The following is a 17,780-nucleotide window of genomic DNA, read 5'->3' as shown; positions in this document are numbered from 1 at the left end:
TGCTCCAATTAAAAGGATGGTCAGATGTTCTTTTGAAAATTTTAGTCTCTAGATTTATGAGACACATCTTAAACCATAGGCTAGAGAAAAGTTAAAATAAAAAAAAAGATATACTATGACAACATTAACCAAAAGAAGCCAGTATAATTACACTAACTTTAGAGGAAATAAACTAAAGTTAAAAGCATTACTAAAGGGGTGCCTGGCTGGCTCAGTCGATGGGGCTTGCAACTCTTGATCTCAGGGCTTCGAGTTTAAGCCCCACATTGGGTGTAGAGATTACATTTTAAAATATTTTTAAAAAATAAAAGCATTACTAGAGATAATTTCATCATGTTAAAAAGGTTCAATTCAAGGGCTCCTGGGTTCTCAGTCAGTTGAGTGTCCAACTCTTGGTTTCACCTCAGGTCATGATCTCAGGGTCGTGAGATCAAGCTCCACATTGGGCTCCACATTCAGCAGAGAGTCTGTTTGAGATTCTCTCTCTGCCCCTCCGCCCCCTTCCCCTGCTCACACATGTGTGCTTTCCCTCTCCCTCTCTCTCTAAAATAAATCTTTTTTTAAAAAAGTTTCAATTCACCGGAAGATCGAGCAATTCTATATTGGTAATCACCTAACAACCTAGCCTCAAAGAAAAAAATTGACACACATCAAGGAGTAATAAACAAATCAATATAATAGTGGTCTATTTTTATATACCTCTCTCAGTAATGATAGACAAGCAAACAAAAAATCAGTAGGAATATATAAGACTATATAACAACATCAAACAGCTAGGAATATGTCTGACAAAAGGCACACAAGACTTCTATGTAGTTTATAGTTTATAAAACATTATTGAAAAACTTGAAAGATCTAAATAAAAGGAAAAATATAGGATAGTCATGGATGAGATGATGCAATATTGTAAAGATGTCAACTCTCCCAAACTGGTCTACAGATTCAATGTAATCTAATTCAACACTCCAACAAGATTTTCTGAGTTTTGTTTTGTAGAACTCAACAAACTGATTATAAAATTTACATGAAAATTCCAAGGACCTAGAATAGTCAAGGCAACATTGAAAGAGAAGAACAAAGTGTAAGAACTTCCCTGAACAGCTCTGAAGACTTACCATAAAACTACAGTAGGTAAATTAGTGTGGTAGTGGCACAAAGATAGATACAGAGGTCAGTGGAATGAAATAGAAATCCCAGAAACAATCCTAGCATATTTGGACACTGGAAGAGCTGTGGGCACTGGGAGAAAGGACAGTTTTTTTAAAAAAGATTTTATTTATTCAGGAGAGACACAGAGAGAAGCAGAAACATAGGCAGAGGGAGAAGCTGGCTCCCTGTGGGGAGCACAATGCAGGACTCAATCTCAGGACCCCGGGATCACAGCCTGAGCCAAAGGCAGACACTCAACCCCTGAGCCACCCAGATGTCCTGAAAAGGACAGTCTTTTCAATAAATACTGTGAGGACAATTAGGTAACCATGTAAAAAAAAAAATCTTGATTTCTATGTGACCTCACACACATACATCAACTCCCATCAGATTATAGATCTAAATGTGAAAAGGCAAAATAATATACCTTCCACAAAACAGCATCCTAGAATATTCTCATAACATACAGAAGGAAAAGATGTCTTAAACAGGACCCAAGAATTAGAAACCATAAAGAAAGAGACAGATAAATTAGACTATTAAATTTAGGATTGTAAGGATGAATTAAGACTATTTATCAAAAGATATGATTAGAGCTAAAAAGGCAAGCCACAGAATGGGAGAAAATATTACAAAATATGGGTCAAATGGCAGTTTCCTATAAACCAGCAAGACAGACAAGCCAATGGAAAAATGCACAAGACTCGAACAGGTACTTCACAAAAGTGACTATCCAGCTAGCCAATAAACATAGGAAAATATCCTCGACCTCATTAGTAATCAGAGAAATATACATTAAAATGTCAAGATACACTCAACTGGTGGTATCAGACAATAGTAAGTGCTGATAAAGATGTGGACTTCAAACACCAAGGAAGGGAATGTAAGCTGGCAAACAGTCCAACATTATCAACTAAAGTTGAAGATATAAATACACCATGACCCAGTTATTCCACTTCGAGGTGTATATCCAACTGAAATGCATGCGCTTATACACCAAGAGACACATACAAGGCTATTAGTAATGGCAGCATTATTTCTTTTTTTTTTTTTTTTTGGCAGCGTTATTTCTAAGATCTCCAAAGCCATAACAATCCCAATGTCCATCAGCAGAATGAATAAATTAATTGTAATATATTTATACAGTGAACTACCATATAGCAAGTATGACGGGCAAGCTATAGCCACAGAGGACATGGATAAACCTCACCAATGTTTCGTAAAAGCCAGACACAGAGACACAAAGACACAAAGGAATACACACAGTATGACTCTATTTCTATAAACTTCAAAAACAAGCAACAGTGCACGGTGCTCAAAACTGCATGCTATAAAGAAAGGCTGGGAAATAATTATCATAAAAGCCAGGATGGTACCTGTCTCTGGAGGGGAGAGGAAGATGGAGAAAGATTGGGGGAAGCTCTGGGGAGTTTAGATCTGGATGGTGATTGCATGAATGCTTGCTTTGCGGAAAATTGTCATGCTGTCCATCTTTTCTGTGTTTTTCAACAGGAGGAGACCTCCTAGCTTTGGTGACAGGGCCAGTTATTCAGTTACTGTCTCTCTGCTCCAAACCCACCCTTCTATACTTTGTGATCTAGGGCTCAGGGCTTAGCAAACATTGGTTTCATCAGCTGGTCCTTGTTAAGCTCTGCCAATAGGGGGCGCCAGAGGGAGACTGTGAGGCTGGAGGAGGAAGAGGAACATACTCAGGTCTGTTTGTTTCCTGCTCCCATGAGCAATGCTCCAGCAATGCTTGTTCTGTAAGGAAGCAGGGCTTCTTTATTGCAGTGGCAAGCTCAATCCAGTTTGGGGAAGTTCTCCAACATTTGCAGAACCAGTGTCATTGTGCCCCCTCCCTTTGGCAGTCTGGTGGCCCCTCCTGAGAGGTTGAAGTTTCATCCTCATGGGGTCCCTCCTCCAAATTTCTAAATTTTAATGATTCCATCGTCTTCCCTTTGCTCCTCTACCCCAAGGGGTGGTAGCTGCTTCCTGTGGTTGCTACCTCTTTGATGCCTTAGTGTTCACTTTCTTTTTTTTTTAAGATTTATTTATTTTAGAGAGCACACATGCAAGCAGGGGGTGGGGGAATGCAGAGGGAAAGAGAGAATCTCAAGCATACTTCCCACTGAGCTCGGAGCCCAACATGGGGCTCAATCTCATGACCTTGAGATCATGAAAGCTGAAATCAAGAGCCAGCTGAGCAACTGACTAAGCCACCCAAGCTCCCAGTTGACGTTATTTTAATCAGAAATTCTATTGAGATCATTATAGATTCATATGCAGGTGTAAGAGAGAACACAGAGGGCTCCCCTGTACACTTTGCCCAGTTTCCCCCAATGGTGACATCTTGCAAAACTATAGTGTAATCTCACTACCAGGATATTGACCTTGATACAATCCTACATTCTTACGTATATTTCCCATTTACTTGTATGCATTTGTGTGTGTTTGTGTATATAGTTCTATACACTTATCACATGTGCAGGGTTGTGTATCTACCATAATCAATATATAGAAGAGTTCCAGCGCCACAAGGATCCCCCCTAACCCTTTTAGAACCAGACCCACCTCTTCTTTCTCATCCCCACCCACCCCCATCTCTAACCCCTGGAAATCACTAATATCTCTGAATTTCTAAAATTTTATCATCTCAAAAATCTTATTATAAATGGAATCATATACTACATAAACTTTAGGGATTGACTTTTTTTAAGATTTTATTTATTGATTCATGAGAGACACACAGAGAGGCAGAAACATAGGCAGAGGGAGGAGAAGCAGGCTCCATGCAGGAGCCCAATGCAGGACTTGATGCTGAAATTCCGGATCATGTCCTGAGCCAAAGGCTCAACCACTGAGCCACCCAGGCATCCCATGGGATTGACTTTTTTCACTCAACATAGCTCCCTGGAAATTTATCCAAGTTGTTGTATCACCAGTTCATTTCTTTTTTATTGCTGAATAGTATTCCTTAGTGTAAATGTAATAGTCTGTTTAGCCACTCACCCACTGAATGATATCAAAAGGATTCCAGTTTTTGGCTCTTATAAATAAAGCTGCTATGAATATTTGTGGAAAGGTTTTGTTGTGAACATTAAGTTTTTTTAACATTATTTTCATTTTTATTTTGTTTCCAAGTCTAATATTTTTTTAAGTAAACTCTATGCCCAGAATGGGGCTTGAACTCAAGCGATGCTAGGATCCAGTCTTGTGCTCTACCAAATGAGCCAGCCAGGTGCACCGCCCCCCCCAAGTCTAACATTTTTTTACTGAGATTCATAGTTCCCCATTTCTTTAAGTTTTCGTTCCTGTGGAATAAATGGCCAAGAGTTCAATACCTAGATCATATGGTAGCTGCACGATTAGCTTAAGAAACTGCCAAAGATGGGACACCTGGCTGACTCAGCAGCTGAGCATCTGCCTTTGGCTCAGGGCATGATCCCGAGATCCAGGATCGAGTCCCACATCGGGCTCCCTGCAGGGAGTCTGCTTCTCCCTCTGCCTGTTTCTGACTCTCTCTCTCTCTCTCTCTCTCACTGTGTCTCTCGTGAATAAATAAATAGATAAATCTTAAAAAAAAAACTGCCAAAGGGTTTTCCAGAGTGGCTGTACCATTTTATAGTTTCACCAGCTATGTAGGAGACATTCAGTTTCCCTGCACCCCCATCAGCATTTGGTCTTGTCGCTATTTTTTATTTTAGCCAATTCTGAGAGTTGTTTAGTGCTATCTTGTGGTTTTACTTTGCATTTTTCCAATGGCTAATAATGTTGAACAAGCATTCACTTTCCAGCTTTTCAGGTACTAATCAACAACTTTATTTATTTTTTTTTTTTAGTCAACAACTTTATAACTAGTTCATAAATGTCTTATATGAAATGCTCTTTGTTCAAGTCCATACTGGTGAAAATAAATATATAAATAACTCAGTAGGGGAGAGAGGATATGCTTTCTTATGGTAGAATTTCAGTTAAAGAAATGATAGAATTAGAAAAATCACCATTTGGCAAGTATTCCAGTAATAACTGTTGCAAACAAGAATTATCGATGATGTTAACACTAGTGAGTCAAAGTATGATAACAAGAAATTTGCAGAGACTCAAAGATCTTTAGTACAAAGATACCTATTACAAGGTGAAAAATAGTAACTTTATAGCATATTCACCTGGCACACACTGCCTTCCGTGATAGAAGTTAACATCATCAGTATAAGACATATCAACATTACATGTCTCCTTAGAGGATGCAATGAGAAGGGCAATATGATATTCTTGCCCAAAATACACAATCTCGATGCAATCATAAGAAAATATCAAACAAACCAAGAGATAGTCTTTTTTTTTTAAGATTTATTTATTTTAGGGCAGCCCTGATGGCTCGGCAGTTTGGTGCCACCTTCAGCCAAGGGCATGATACTGGAGACCCAGGATCGAGTCCCATGTCGGGCTCCCAGCTGAGCAGGGAGCCTGCTTCTCCCTCTGCCTGTGTCTCTGCCTCTCTCTGTGTCTCTCATGAATAAATTTTTTTAAAAGATTAGAGAGGAAGAAAGAGAGATGGTGTATGCACAAGTAGGGGGAAGGGCAAAGGGAGGGAGAGGAGAGAAGTAGACTCCCTGCTGAGCATGGAGCCCACCGCAGGGCTCCATCTCAAGACCCTGAGATCATGACCAAGACTTAATTTAAACATTTAACCAATTGAGCCATCCAGGTGCCCCAGTTGAAAGATACTCCTGCAAAGTAACTGGACAATATTCCTCAAAAGTGCCAGGGTCGTGAAAGACAAAGGAAATTGAGGAAACACAAAAACTCAATGAAATATGGGATCCTGGACCAGAAAAGGGACATTAGTGGGACAAGTGGAGAAATTGTAACAAAGTCTGTAGTGTGGTGAATGGTATTATATCAATGTTCATTTCCTGGTTTAGATCACTGTACTGTGGTTATGGTTATATAGGATGTTAATATCAGAGAAAACTGGGTGAAGGATATCTGGGAATTCTCTAGACGAATTTTGAAACTTTTCTGTAAGTCTAAAATGATTTCAGAATAAGCTTAGAAAAAGTAAAATAAAACAAGTTCTCTCCAATGACTGGTGGTGTTTTCTATCTCATGTCTGGGCCCTGACTGACTCAGGAATAGACAGTACAGCTGAAGCAGCTGTGCCCTAAATGCCACATCATCCGAACAGAGTCTCAGAGCCCACCTAAACCCAGAGAGTCAAATCCATCCATCCATGCTGTGCCTGCAGTTTCTTTAAAATAATCAGCTCGAGGGATCCCTGGGTGGCACAATGGTTTGGCGCCTGCCTTTGGCCCGGGGCGTGATCCTGGAGACCCAGGATCGAATCCCACGTTGGGCTCCCGGTGCATGGAGCCTGCTTCTCCCTCTGCCTGTGTCTCTGCCACCCCCCCCCCTCTCTCTGTGACTATCATAAATAAATAAAAAAATAAATAAAAATAAAAAATAATCAGCTTGAAATAATCCTTATGCAAAAAAGGCATATTTTGAGGTGGTATATTTTATCCCCTTCAAACTAAACTGGTAATCTAGTAAGTAAACAGTCTTCAGGGGCACCTGGGTGGCTTAGTTGGTTAAGTGTCTGCCTTCAGCTCAGGTCATGGTCTCAGGGTTCTGGGATCCAGCCCTGTGTCACAGGCTCCCTGCTCAGCTGGGAGTCTGCTTCTCCCTCTGCCTCCCCTTCCTCCCTGCCCCCACTTGTGCTCACTCTTTTTCTCAAATAAAATTTTTACAAGAACATAATAAAAATATTTTTTTAAAAAAAACTGTCTTCTGGAGCTCCAGGAACTGCTCTAGCAAATTAATCAAAGCCAAGGAGGGAGATGTGGGAACTGATCTATAGTTAGTCAGAAGCATGGGTGACAGCCTAAACTTAGAACTGATGTCTGAAGGGGGTTAGAAGTCTCGTGGGACTGAGCCCTTACCCTGTGGGATCTGATGCTATTCCCAGGTAGATAGCGTTAGAATTGAGTTAAATTGTAGGACACGTAGCTGGTAATCACCTAATTGCTTGGTGTGGGAAACAGTACTACACACTTGGTGATCAGAAGTGCCAGAATCCAAGTATTAAGTAGAGAAGACACACAAAGGAGTGTATCCCTCCTTGGAGTCGGATGGTACTCTGGCAGCCCTCTTAGATCAGAAGACAACAATGAAACTAGAAACCCCACACTGTGGACCAATAACATAGGAAGAATCTAACTCCTTAAGAGCTTCGTGGAGCAGAGCTGCCACACATGCTCCAGACTTTGAAAGCAAGCAGAATAGGGGCACCTGAGTGTCTCAGTAGTTGAGCATTTGCCTTTGGTTCAAGTCATGGTCCTGGAGTTCTGGGATCGAGTCCCGCATCGGGCTCCCCATGGGGAGCCTGCTTCTCCCTCTGCCTATGTCTCTACCTCTGTGTCTCTCTGAATAAATAAAATATTTTTTAATTCTTTTAATTTAAAAAAAAAAGAAAGGGAGATTATACAACCCCAAAATATGCCTCTTTGCCATAAGGATTATTTTGAGAACAAGAGACACAGGAGAAATTTTGGAAACAGAAGCTACCCTTTTGTGATGACCATTTTCACATACAAGGGAAATCTCCATTTATAAGAGTGTCTCCCTCATGGTACCAAAGAAGGAAGACTGAGTCACCAGGAACTCTTACCAGTGGAGAAGGTACGGACTTAAATCTGCATAACAATCTTATCCTGGTTTACCTGTGCTCTTCCTGGTCACCCCTCATAACTCCCCTCCCCCCCATACACATACACACACTGTAACTTTCATTCTTTTGCCTTTAGCTGAAGATGGTATGTAAACTGCTTAGGCCAGGGGCCCCTGGGTGGCTCAGTCAGTTATGCATCTGCCTTTGGCTCAGGTCATGGTCTCAGAGGTCCTGGGATATAGAGCCCTTTGTCAGGCCCCCCACTCAGCAAGAAGTCTGCTTCTCTCTCTCCCTCTGCTCCCCGCACCCGGCTTGTGTTCTCTCTCTCAAGTAAATAAAAAAAAGTCTTTAAAAAAAATACACCAAAAACTGGTTAGGCCACCTTAGAGAGTTGCTCAGTTTCCTTGTGTCTCTCCCATGCATACAGGAGACAAACATGTTAATAAATTGCTGGGGGAGAGTAGGTTTTCTCCTTGTTAATCTGTCTTTTATAGCAGGGTTCTCAGCTAAGAACTCAGAAGGGTAAAAGGAAAATTATTTTTCCTCCCCTACAACTTCCCTTGGACTTGATCATGAGAGAAAAATAAACTTCTACCCTGTTTCAGCCACTGGGATTTGGTGGGGCGGGGGGTGTTATGTTACTCACAACTGAGCCCAGCCCTACTTAAGACTCCGGTGGTGACTCACATTTCCTTGGCTGGTCCAAAGTGCTTCACAGCTATTTCTATTTGTCATTCCTCACAATGGCTCTTTGAGGTAAAAAGCCTTTTCCCAATGAGCAAATGGAAGCTTCAGCACCCAGTGATGAGGTGAAACTGGTGATGTTGGTTGGTCCTTTCAGAAGGCTGTTCCTGCAGTCACTGCATTCAGCACCATGAGTAAGCCCTGTGCTGTCAGCCATGTGCCAGGGAAACCAGGAGTCACAAGTCCTTCTTGGTCAGCCATAGCCTGAGATTAGGGAAGTGCTGCGGTGGGTTCGTCCATCTGGAGGCCAGCTCCCAACCAGGAGATGCTAGATTACAAGGCCAAAAAAACACACCAGGGAGACACTCGATGCCACTCCTCAGCTTGAGAGATAAACGTTTCAAACCCCCCAGGGGGGGCTTTTTTTTAGATTTTGTTATTTATTCATGAGAGACAGAGAGAGAGAGACAGAGAGAGAGAGAGAGAGAGAGAAGCAGAGACACAGGCAGAGGGAGAAGCAGGCTCCATGCAGGGAGCCTGATGTGGGACTAGACCCCAGGTCTCCAGGATCACGCCCTGGGCCGAGGGCAGGCACTAAACCACTGAGCCACCCAGGGACCCCCCAGATGACGTTCTGGACATATGGACATAATGTGCATAATGGACAATGTGCTATTTTGCTGATGAACATATGTTAAAACTCGAGGAAGCAAAAAATGTCAGCAAAGAAAATTACCAGTGGGGAACATGGGAAAGCAAAAAATAATAAAATAAAAATAAAAAATAAAGCAACCATATTTAATAACAAGGGTTGTTTTCCTTCTCAGTAAAATCTGTTGGAAAGACGAGGGGGACAGGGAACTAGCTCCTAAATGATATGGTAGGGGTGAAAATTTTTTCCTTTTTTCCTTCTAGGTTCCTTGACTAGTCTAATACATTAATATAAGATGGATTAACAGGTGAAACACAAAAAGAAGTATAATAACATGCAGACGTCTCGTATGCATGGGAGACAGAGGAAAATGGAATAACTCCCCAAAATGGCCCAAGCCAGCCCCTTAAATACCATCTCCAGCTGTGCCCTGAAACCCCAGTAGGTGACTAATTTCAGCCTCCTGTGGCCATCCCAAGTGGCCTCAAGGATAAACCAAAAACAAGAACCAAAAAAACAGTTAAGAGGAGGCATGCTGGCAGTAGTTTTGAACAATCAGATACGATAGAAAATACTGTATTAAGATGACCTAACGGTCTTGCACGGGGCTGTGCAGAGATCAGTAAACTTTAATGTGTACAACCCAAGAAAGTATATCTTGCGAGGCACAGCGATACCTTGGAGACCCACTTGCAAGCACGGATACATACCCCTTTCCCTTTTTTGCATATAATCCCCTGTAAACCCAGAGGCTTCAGAGCAGATCTTTCCGAGCAATCTGAACTACTGTCTCCCAGGCTATAGTCCTCAATGAGATAATGAACAAAGCAATTACTAACCTATTTCGAAGCTGCCTTTCTTTTTCTTCTAGGTGACAATCTGGCGACCGCAAAGGGACCCCAAAAGAGATGCCACTTTCTCACCCGGACTCCACAAGGAACCAGAGCCTTGATTCCAGAAGGGGCCACTTGTGTCCGGCCCATGCCTTTGATGGAGCACAGATGACTGGGTGAGTCCTGCCTGGGATCTGGACCTCCCAGTTGGGTAGAAAGTCCAGAAGCTTTCTTCGTTGTTGCTTCTTGCCTTTCTCCTGTAAAGTCAGGTATGGGCGGTATCCTGGGTGTGACACAGGTTTCAGGTCTTAGCCGTTGTCTCTTCTTCGTAAGTCAGAAGGGTTGCCATGCTGCAGGGCACCGGTTGCAAGTCTATTGGAGTAACGAGTCTTCATCCCAGGAATTTAAAATCCTTTGCTATTTTCCCAATTTGAACGCTCAATGCGACAATCATATAAACGAGATTCTGAATGAGTCAGAAGACAAGGGAATCTAGCTCCTCTCATTAGAGAGCGACAGAGGTTAACCTCACACCATGCAGCAGTCCCACAGGGATTCCCATTCACAATTCAACAAATAATTTAGTTGCTCTGCCGGGGACGTATATAAGAGTTGGCCACTCAGCTTTCCGAGCACTTTCGATTTAGCTAGGCTAAACCAAGAGAAAACCGAGACACAAAATATGATCAACCGACTCCGGGATAACACCTAGGAGAGCGAGAGCCCTCTCATCAGCACACTGGTCCACAGTCAGACCCATTAGGCGGTGCTGAGCATTCAAAACCACTAGGATGAGAGATAAACCATCACAATTGGAGAAACATGATGGAGAGCCACCTCCCAAGACTCTGATGGGATTCCGGTTTGATGCACAGGGATCACATACTTGCAAGTTCCTAAGTGAATGAGAAAATTATACTAAGGATGATCTTAAATGCTCAGCTGGCCTACATGGGGATCCTCTGGAATACTTAACTAGTTTGCACACTCAACTCAAGAAAGCTGGCTATTCAACTAAAAAACCTGAGTGAGATGCCTATTTTAATTGGTACTTAGAAGCTTCTAAAAGAAACACTGACCAGATACTAACCATGCAAGAAACCAATAAGAAACTTCCTGAAATAGTGACAAAACTGAGCTCAAAATTATCAACTCCTGAAGTACTTCCAACTGTTCCACCTCCTTCTTATCCTTTAAATGAGCTGCCAGGGAACAAGGCATTAAAATCAAAGCCTCCCTCTCCTCACCATGCTAAGGCAATTATGGCTCTATAGGCAAGAGTTGGCCAGATTGAAGCTGGTTTCCAGAGCCTGGTAGGAATTTTTTAAGGCCTTCTCCCTGAAGCTAAACTTAGAACTATGTACCCAGAGGGAAAGAGGCAAACCGGATGGATAGATCAATCTAGAATATCATTTAAGTTGCAACCCAATTCCTTGAAGGATTAAAAGCAACAGGCTTTATCTTACAAATCTTTGCAAAACTAGAAATATGGCCCCAGAAACAATTCAAAGCCCTTCAAGCTGTCCCTTTTGCCAGTCCTCAGACCTCCCCTATTTATGTCAAAAGTCTTTTTTTTAAAATAGGTGCCACACTCAGTGTGGAGCCCAACACAAGGCTTGAACTCACGACCCTGAGATCAAGACCTGAGCTGAGGGCAGCCCGGGTGGCTCAGCGGTTTAGCGCCTGCCTTCAGCCCAGGGCCTGATCCTGGAGACCCAGGATCGAGTCCCACGTCAGGCTCCCTGTATGGAGCCTGCTTCTCCCTCTGCCTGTGTCTCTGCCTCTCTCTGTCTTTCATGAATAAATTAATTAATTAATTAAAAAAGACCTGAGCTGAGATCAAGTCAGATGCTTAACCGACTGAATCACCCAGGCACCCCCCGTGTCAAAAGTCTCATAACCTCTCTGAGAACTCTTAAATATATCATTTCCTATTTCTAAGACTAAAAAGGAAAAAAGAAACTTTAAAAAAAAATGGCTATAGAAGAACTCCTGCCCAAAACCTAGCCCACAGCTTCCATACAGTTACTTGTCAAGGATAAATACAAATCTGAAATGTCCCCTCCACAAATGTTAATAGAAAAAAGCTTTGGCCATTTGATCAAATAATCTTAACTTATTCCATCTGCCAGATAACCAGTCTGGATCCAACTGTTCTTTTATAAACTAGCAGGTTCCATATTATCATACCTGCCTCATGGCCGGTATTTTTAAAACAATGATTGTAAGGTTTTTGTTCGTGTCTGTATGTGTTGTAGATATGTGGCATTTTCTACCTCCAGATGGTATTGCCAAAATTAATTTTTTAAAAGATTTTATTTATTTATTTATTTATTTATTTATTTGATAGAGCACAAGCAGGGGGAGAAGCAGGCTCCCCGATGTGCAGGGAGCCTGATGCAGGACTCAATCTTAGGACCCTGGGATCATAACCCAAGCCAAAGGCAGACACTTAACTAACTGAGCCACCCACGTGCCCCACCAAAGTTAATTTGTAAAAGATTGGCTTAAAGAAAAATAAATTCTCAGAAATGGAATTTTTTTTTAATATTTTATTTATTTATTCATAGAGACACAGATTGAGAGAGAGAGGCAGAGACACAAGCAGAGGGAGAAGCAGGCTCCATGCAGGGAGCCGGACGTGGAGACTCGATCCCGGGTCTCCAGGATCACACCCTAGGCTGCAGGTGGCGCTAAACCACTGCGCCACAGGGGCTGCCCTCAGAAATGGAATTAACCCAAAAAGTTTCAAGTTCACATGATCTGGAAAAATATTCAGATTAAAGCCAGTTTGAGTTTGTTGACCTAATTAAAATTGGCATGTCTTTGGGAGTTATAATATTGAACATAATACAGATAATCAACTTTTTTGTTCTAACTCAATTTATTAGTTGAATTCATGTTGTATCTGTTGCAATTTGTCAACAAAAATGACTTCTAATTTTGAAATTTTGCTAAGTTAAATGATATTGAGTTGAATTCATTGGATGTCTAAGTCTTTCCCAAATAAAATACTGAAACATTGATTACTAAACATTGATTACTTATTTACTTTTGCCTTATTACAGAGAAAATAAAGATAAACTTGGGTCTGGCAGTAAACATGTTTTATGCTTTACTGAAAGACTGTACCATGGCAAAACACATGTTTCTAGAAATTATGAAATGTATTCATAAATTTGCCAATCTAGAGAATTCTGATGTAACAGATGGTTTACAATTGCTTACTACTTAGTTTTCTCTAGAAAGTAAGATTTCTAAGCACTGAGAATTCTAATAAATGTAATTAAGACTACTGGAAATAATAAAGGAAACAATTCTGTATACAAGGAAAGTAAGTTGTGGATTTTGGTAAGAAAGGTATGAGGAATGGGAATACATTTTTTGTTGAGGAAAAAGAAAGGGCTTTTGTCCTAAAATGAGACTGGTTGCTTGGAGAGGAAAAACTTAGGACAAAATTTAAGTAAAAAAAGAAAGTTGTAAGAAGTTTATGTAAAAGGAATCTTTGGAAAAGAATTTTGTCTCCCTTCGAGACAAAGATCAAAATGAATGCTAATATCAAAAGTACACTGGTACAGGATTGGAACTTGGTTTTTCTCTCTGTTAAAATACTAAAATTTTCTTAGATTATTGGTCTACTCTTTTATTTTAATTCCAGTATAGTTAACATACAGTGTTATATTACTTTCAGGTGTACAAGATAATGATTCCAGTGTTCATCAAGAGAAGGGTACTATTGCTCTACTCTTAATAGAAAATTGTAAACAAAAGTTTTTATCTTTCATGTAATCTGCCTAGAAAAACAAGTTTCTATGTTTTCAATTTACCAGGTCTTTGATCACTTAGGAAAACTGACTCTTCTCAATATTAAAAGAACTAAGATTTGCTAACAACTATGTGACCTTCTGTATTTGCCTTTAGAATCCCTTATTATCACCTTGGTTAAATAGATAATTAAATATTAGGTTTTGTAATGATCTGTGATCCCATTCAGGCCTGTGCTTTAAAACCTTCTTGATATTTTTAACAAACTTCCAAAAATTCAAATTCTAAAAAATGTATTTTTTGAGTAATCAGGCTTATTTATTTGGTATGTCAAGTTCCATAGGAAGCATTGTCAGATAAATAATAATAAACCTTCTGAGGTTGTATTATATGGGTTTGTGCTATAACTGTTCCAGAAATTATATAAAATTCCTAAAGTTTTGATATGTCCTAGTATAATATCATCACCTATAATTCTATTATTGAAGTGTTGTGTGTCACAGAACATGACCAAATTTCCTTGTCAACTTTATTATAATAAACTCTCATCAGATCTTTAACCGTGCCATTTTTTAGTCTTTTGACATTTACAGTTATTGTTTTATTCTGATGCTTTTGCAAATATGTTTCAGATTCAAAAAGAATCATGGAAAGGACTTTTGACATATATGAGTTTCTAATACCCTTATGATCATAAACTGAGTAAGAATCTCTGGAGCTAAGGGAAAAACCGCATTCAAACCAAGTAAGAGTAACATGGGCCTGAGAGAATTAAGGAAACATTGCTGGTTCTCTAACGTTTGCACTTCTGGATTTAAGGAAACATTTATCTCTTTCTCCCTTCCTAATCCCTCTAGACTTCAGAAACTCTCAGTAAGTATTCTTATTTTCATGGCAATTATAGTTATTTGCAGAAGTTCAATAATAATCTTGGGGAGCCTGGGTGGATCAGTTAGGCATCTGCTTTCAGCTCAGGTCAAGATCCCAGGGTCCTGGGATTGAGCCCTGCATCAGGCTCCTTGCTCCACGGGGAGTCTGCTTCTTCCTCTCCCTCTGCCTGCCACTCCCCATTTGCTCTGTCATATGAATAAATAAAATATTTTTAAAAAGAATAATAATCTGTTTTCCTTGTAACAGGACACCATTAGAATTTTTTTTTTTTTATTTATGATAGTCACAGAGAGAGAGAGAGAGAGAGGCAGAGACACAGGCAGAGGCAGAAGCAGGCTCCATGCACCGGGAGCCTGATGTGGGACTCGATCCCGGGTCTCCAGGATCGCGCCCTGGGCCAAAGCAGGCGCCAAACCGCTGCACCACCCAGGGATCCCCCAGGACACCATTAGAAACATTGGTTATACCACCAGGGCTTTGACTGGAATGTCATATTTGAGAAAGACTTGCAGAGACTCATATATGACCAGACAGCTTTAAGGAACTCAGGTTGACTTCATGGAGCCAATGAAACACCTTAGAAAAATAATCAGCCTGGTACCTTGCTTACAGAGTTCCCAGGGACCTTGCCAGGTGAGTTCCTGGCAGGCTCAGGAACCTCAGGATATTTTGGGGACCTCAAGAAGAGAGGAAGTAACCTGAATCTATAGATGTTGCATGTGAGTCTGATGGTAAGTATTTGGCTTGGCCTCTTAACCTCAAGAGACTGTTAAAAATTCAATATGAAATTCCTTATGAAAGTTCCAGCAAAACAAATTTTATTTTTTTAAAGATTTTATTTATTTATTCATGAGAGACCCAGAGAAAGAGGCAGAGACATAGGCAGAGGAAGAAGCAGGGTCCTCACAGGGAGCCCCATGTGGGACTTGATCCTGGGACTCTGGGATCACGCCCTGAACAGAAGGCAGACACTCAACCGCTGAGCCACCCAGGTGCCCCTCCAGCAAAGCAGTTTTAAAAAGAATCCTGGGATCCCTGGGTGGCTCGGCAGTTGAGCGCCTGCCTTCACCCGGGGCGTGATCCTGGAGTCCCAGGATCAAAGTCCCACATCAGACTCTGCATGGAGCCTACTTCTCGCTCTGCCTCTCTCTCTCTCTCTCTCTCTCTCTCTCTCATAAATAAATAAATAAAATCTTTAAAAATAAAATAAAAAGAATCCATATGGTCAACCACTATTTTGCTGCAGTTGTATAAAATAATCAGGCCAAGTTTATTGAAACTAGACTTATTTCATAAACAAATTAGTCGATTTGGCAATCTTTGGTGGAAATGAGAGTGATTTTAGAGAGAAAAATTATATTTCAGTAACATACCTTTGTGGATGTTAGACTCTAGCTCTGATCAACTATCTTTGAGTGTTTGTTGTTTGCCTACAAAATGGAACTGAGACTAGAATTCTTTTGATTTCTTCAAATATCTCGCTATGACTCTCCAAACTAAGGTTTCAAACTTTGTCATTCTTTTGGCTTGGAATCATTGAAAACAAAAGCTGCCCTTTTTTTCTGATGCCCTGCAAACTGAAGCTAGACAACTTGAGGTCAGCTTCAGAGAAATTGCCACAACAGGCCATGTTTACACAGCTTTCATGCCTGTTGCTATTTGAGCCACTCAGAAAGATCACCAGACACATCCAAACTGCAGATCAGGAAAACCTGTCAGATTGCCCACTGCCTGCCCTCACTCCATCTGCAGATGTTTTGAGCCTGACATCTAGCAATCTTCTTATGGGCAGCACTCAGGACTCTGACACTAGGTTTATAATTTGCTCCAACCATTAACCTGTATTTTTTTTCTTTCCATAAGAAATGCTTATTAATTGCCTTAACTTTGAGAGCCCACCTACAGGAAGGACCACCTCCCGAAATGAGACCACTGTTTAACTGATACTGACCTATTCTTCAAGACTAAGACTGATTCATGAGACATGGAGCAGACTTCTTCTTCTTTTTTTTTTTCCCTTTGGAGCAGACTTCTTATATAAGGCCCAGAACAGAACAGTTAAACTCCAAGTAGGGAACAATGTCGATCAGTGATATTTTACTTAAAAAAAAAAAAAGACTTGTCAAAAGGACAGAATGTTAATTTGTAACCATACCACAAGGACTTTTCAATGAAACACTATTCCAGATATGGGACAGATTCATGTGGATGACGCCCAGTTAAGTCAGAGGGCTCCATGATGCTGGAAACAAGCTAATTATACCAAATATCAGCCTTAAGTGACCCACTATCCAGCCTTAAGGAAATACTAGGTAAATGTTTATTTAGTTCAGAAATTCTTGGCTAAAATCATTCTGGCACAATCAGTAGAGCATGCAACTCTTGATCTCAGGGTTATAAGTTTGAGCCCCACGTTGGATGTAGAGATTACTTAAAAATAAAATCGTATGGGGCACCTACGTGGCTCAGTCAGTTAAGTGTCTGCCTTCGGCTCAGGTCATGATCCCGGGGTCCTGGGATAGAGCCTCACATCGTGCTCCCTGCTCAGTGGGGAGTCTGCATCTCCCTCTCCATCTGCCTTTCCTCTCCCTCACGCTCTCTTGCTCTCTCTCAAATAAATAAATAAAATCTTTAAAATAAAAATAAAAATAGAGATGCCTGGGTGGCTCAGCTATTGAGCACCTGCCTTCGGCCCAGAATGTGATCCTGGAGTTCCGGGATCGAGTCCTACATTGGGTTCCCTACATAGGCTCCTACATTGGGGAGCCTGCTTTTCTGCCTGTGTCTCTGCCTCTCTCTGTCTCTCATGAATGAATCAATAAAACCTTTAAAAAATAAAAATAAAATCAGCCTAAAGAAAGAATAATAATAATCAACTTAAAATAATCTCATACCAAAGAGACATATCTCGGGGTGGCAAATTCTGCTTCCCTACAGTACCATGCCAGAAATGCAAAGAGATCTTGAAACACCCTTCACCTTGAAAATCAAGGATCCAAATTTTGGCATTTTTTTTTAATTTAAGTTTTTTTACTAAGATCGTTATCAGTAAAGTTATCACTGAGATTGGCATGCAGTCATAAGAAATAACACAGAAAGATCCCGGTGTGCTTCTCCTAATTATCCCCAATGGTAA

Source organism: Vulpes lagopus, chromosome X (assembly GCF_018345385.1).
Source record: "Vulpes lagopus strain Blue_001 chromosome X, ASM1834538v1, whole genome shotgun sequence".
NCBI lineage: Eukaryota > Metazoa > Chordata > Mammalia > Carnivora > Canidae > Vulpes > Vulpes lagopus.
Note: the sequence above shows the minus strand (reverse complement) of the source record.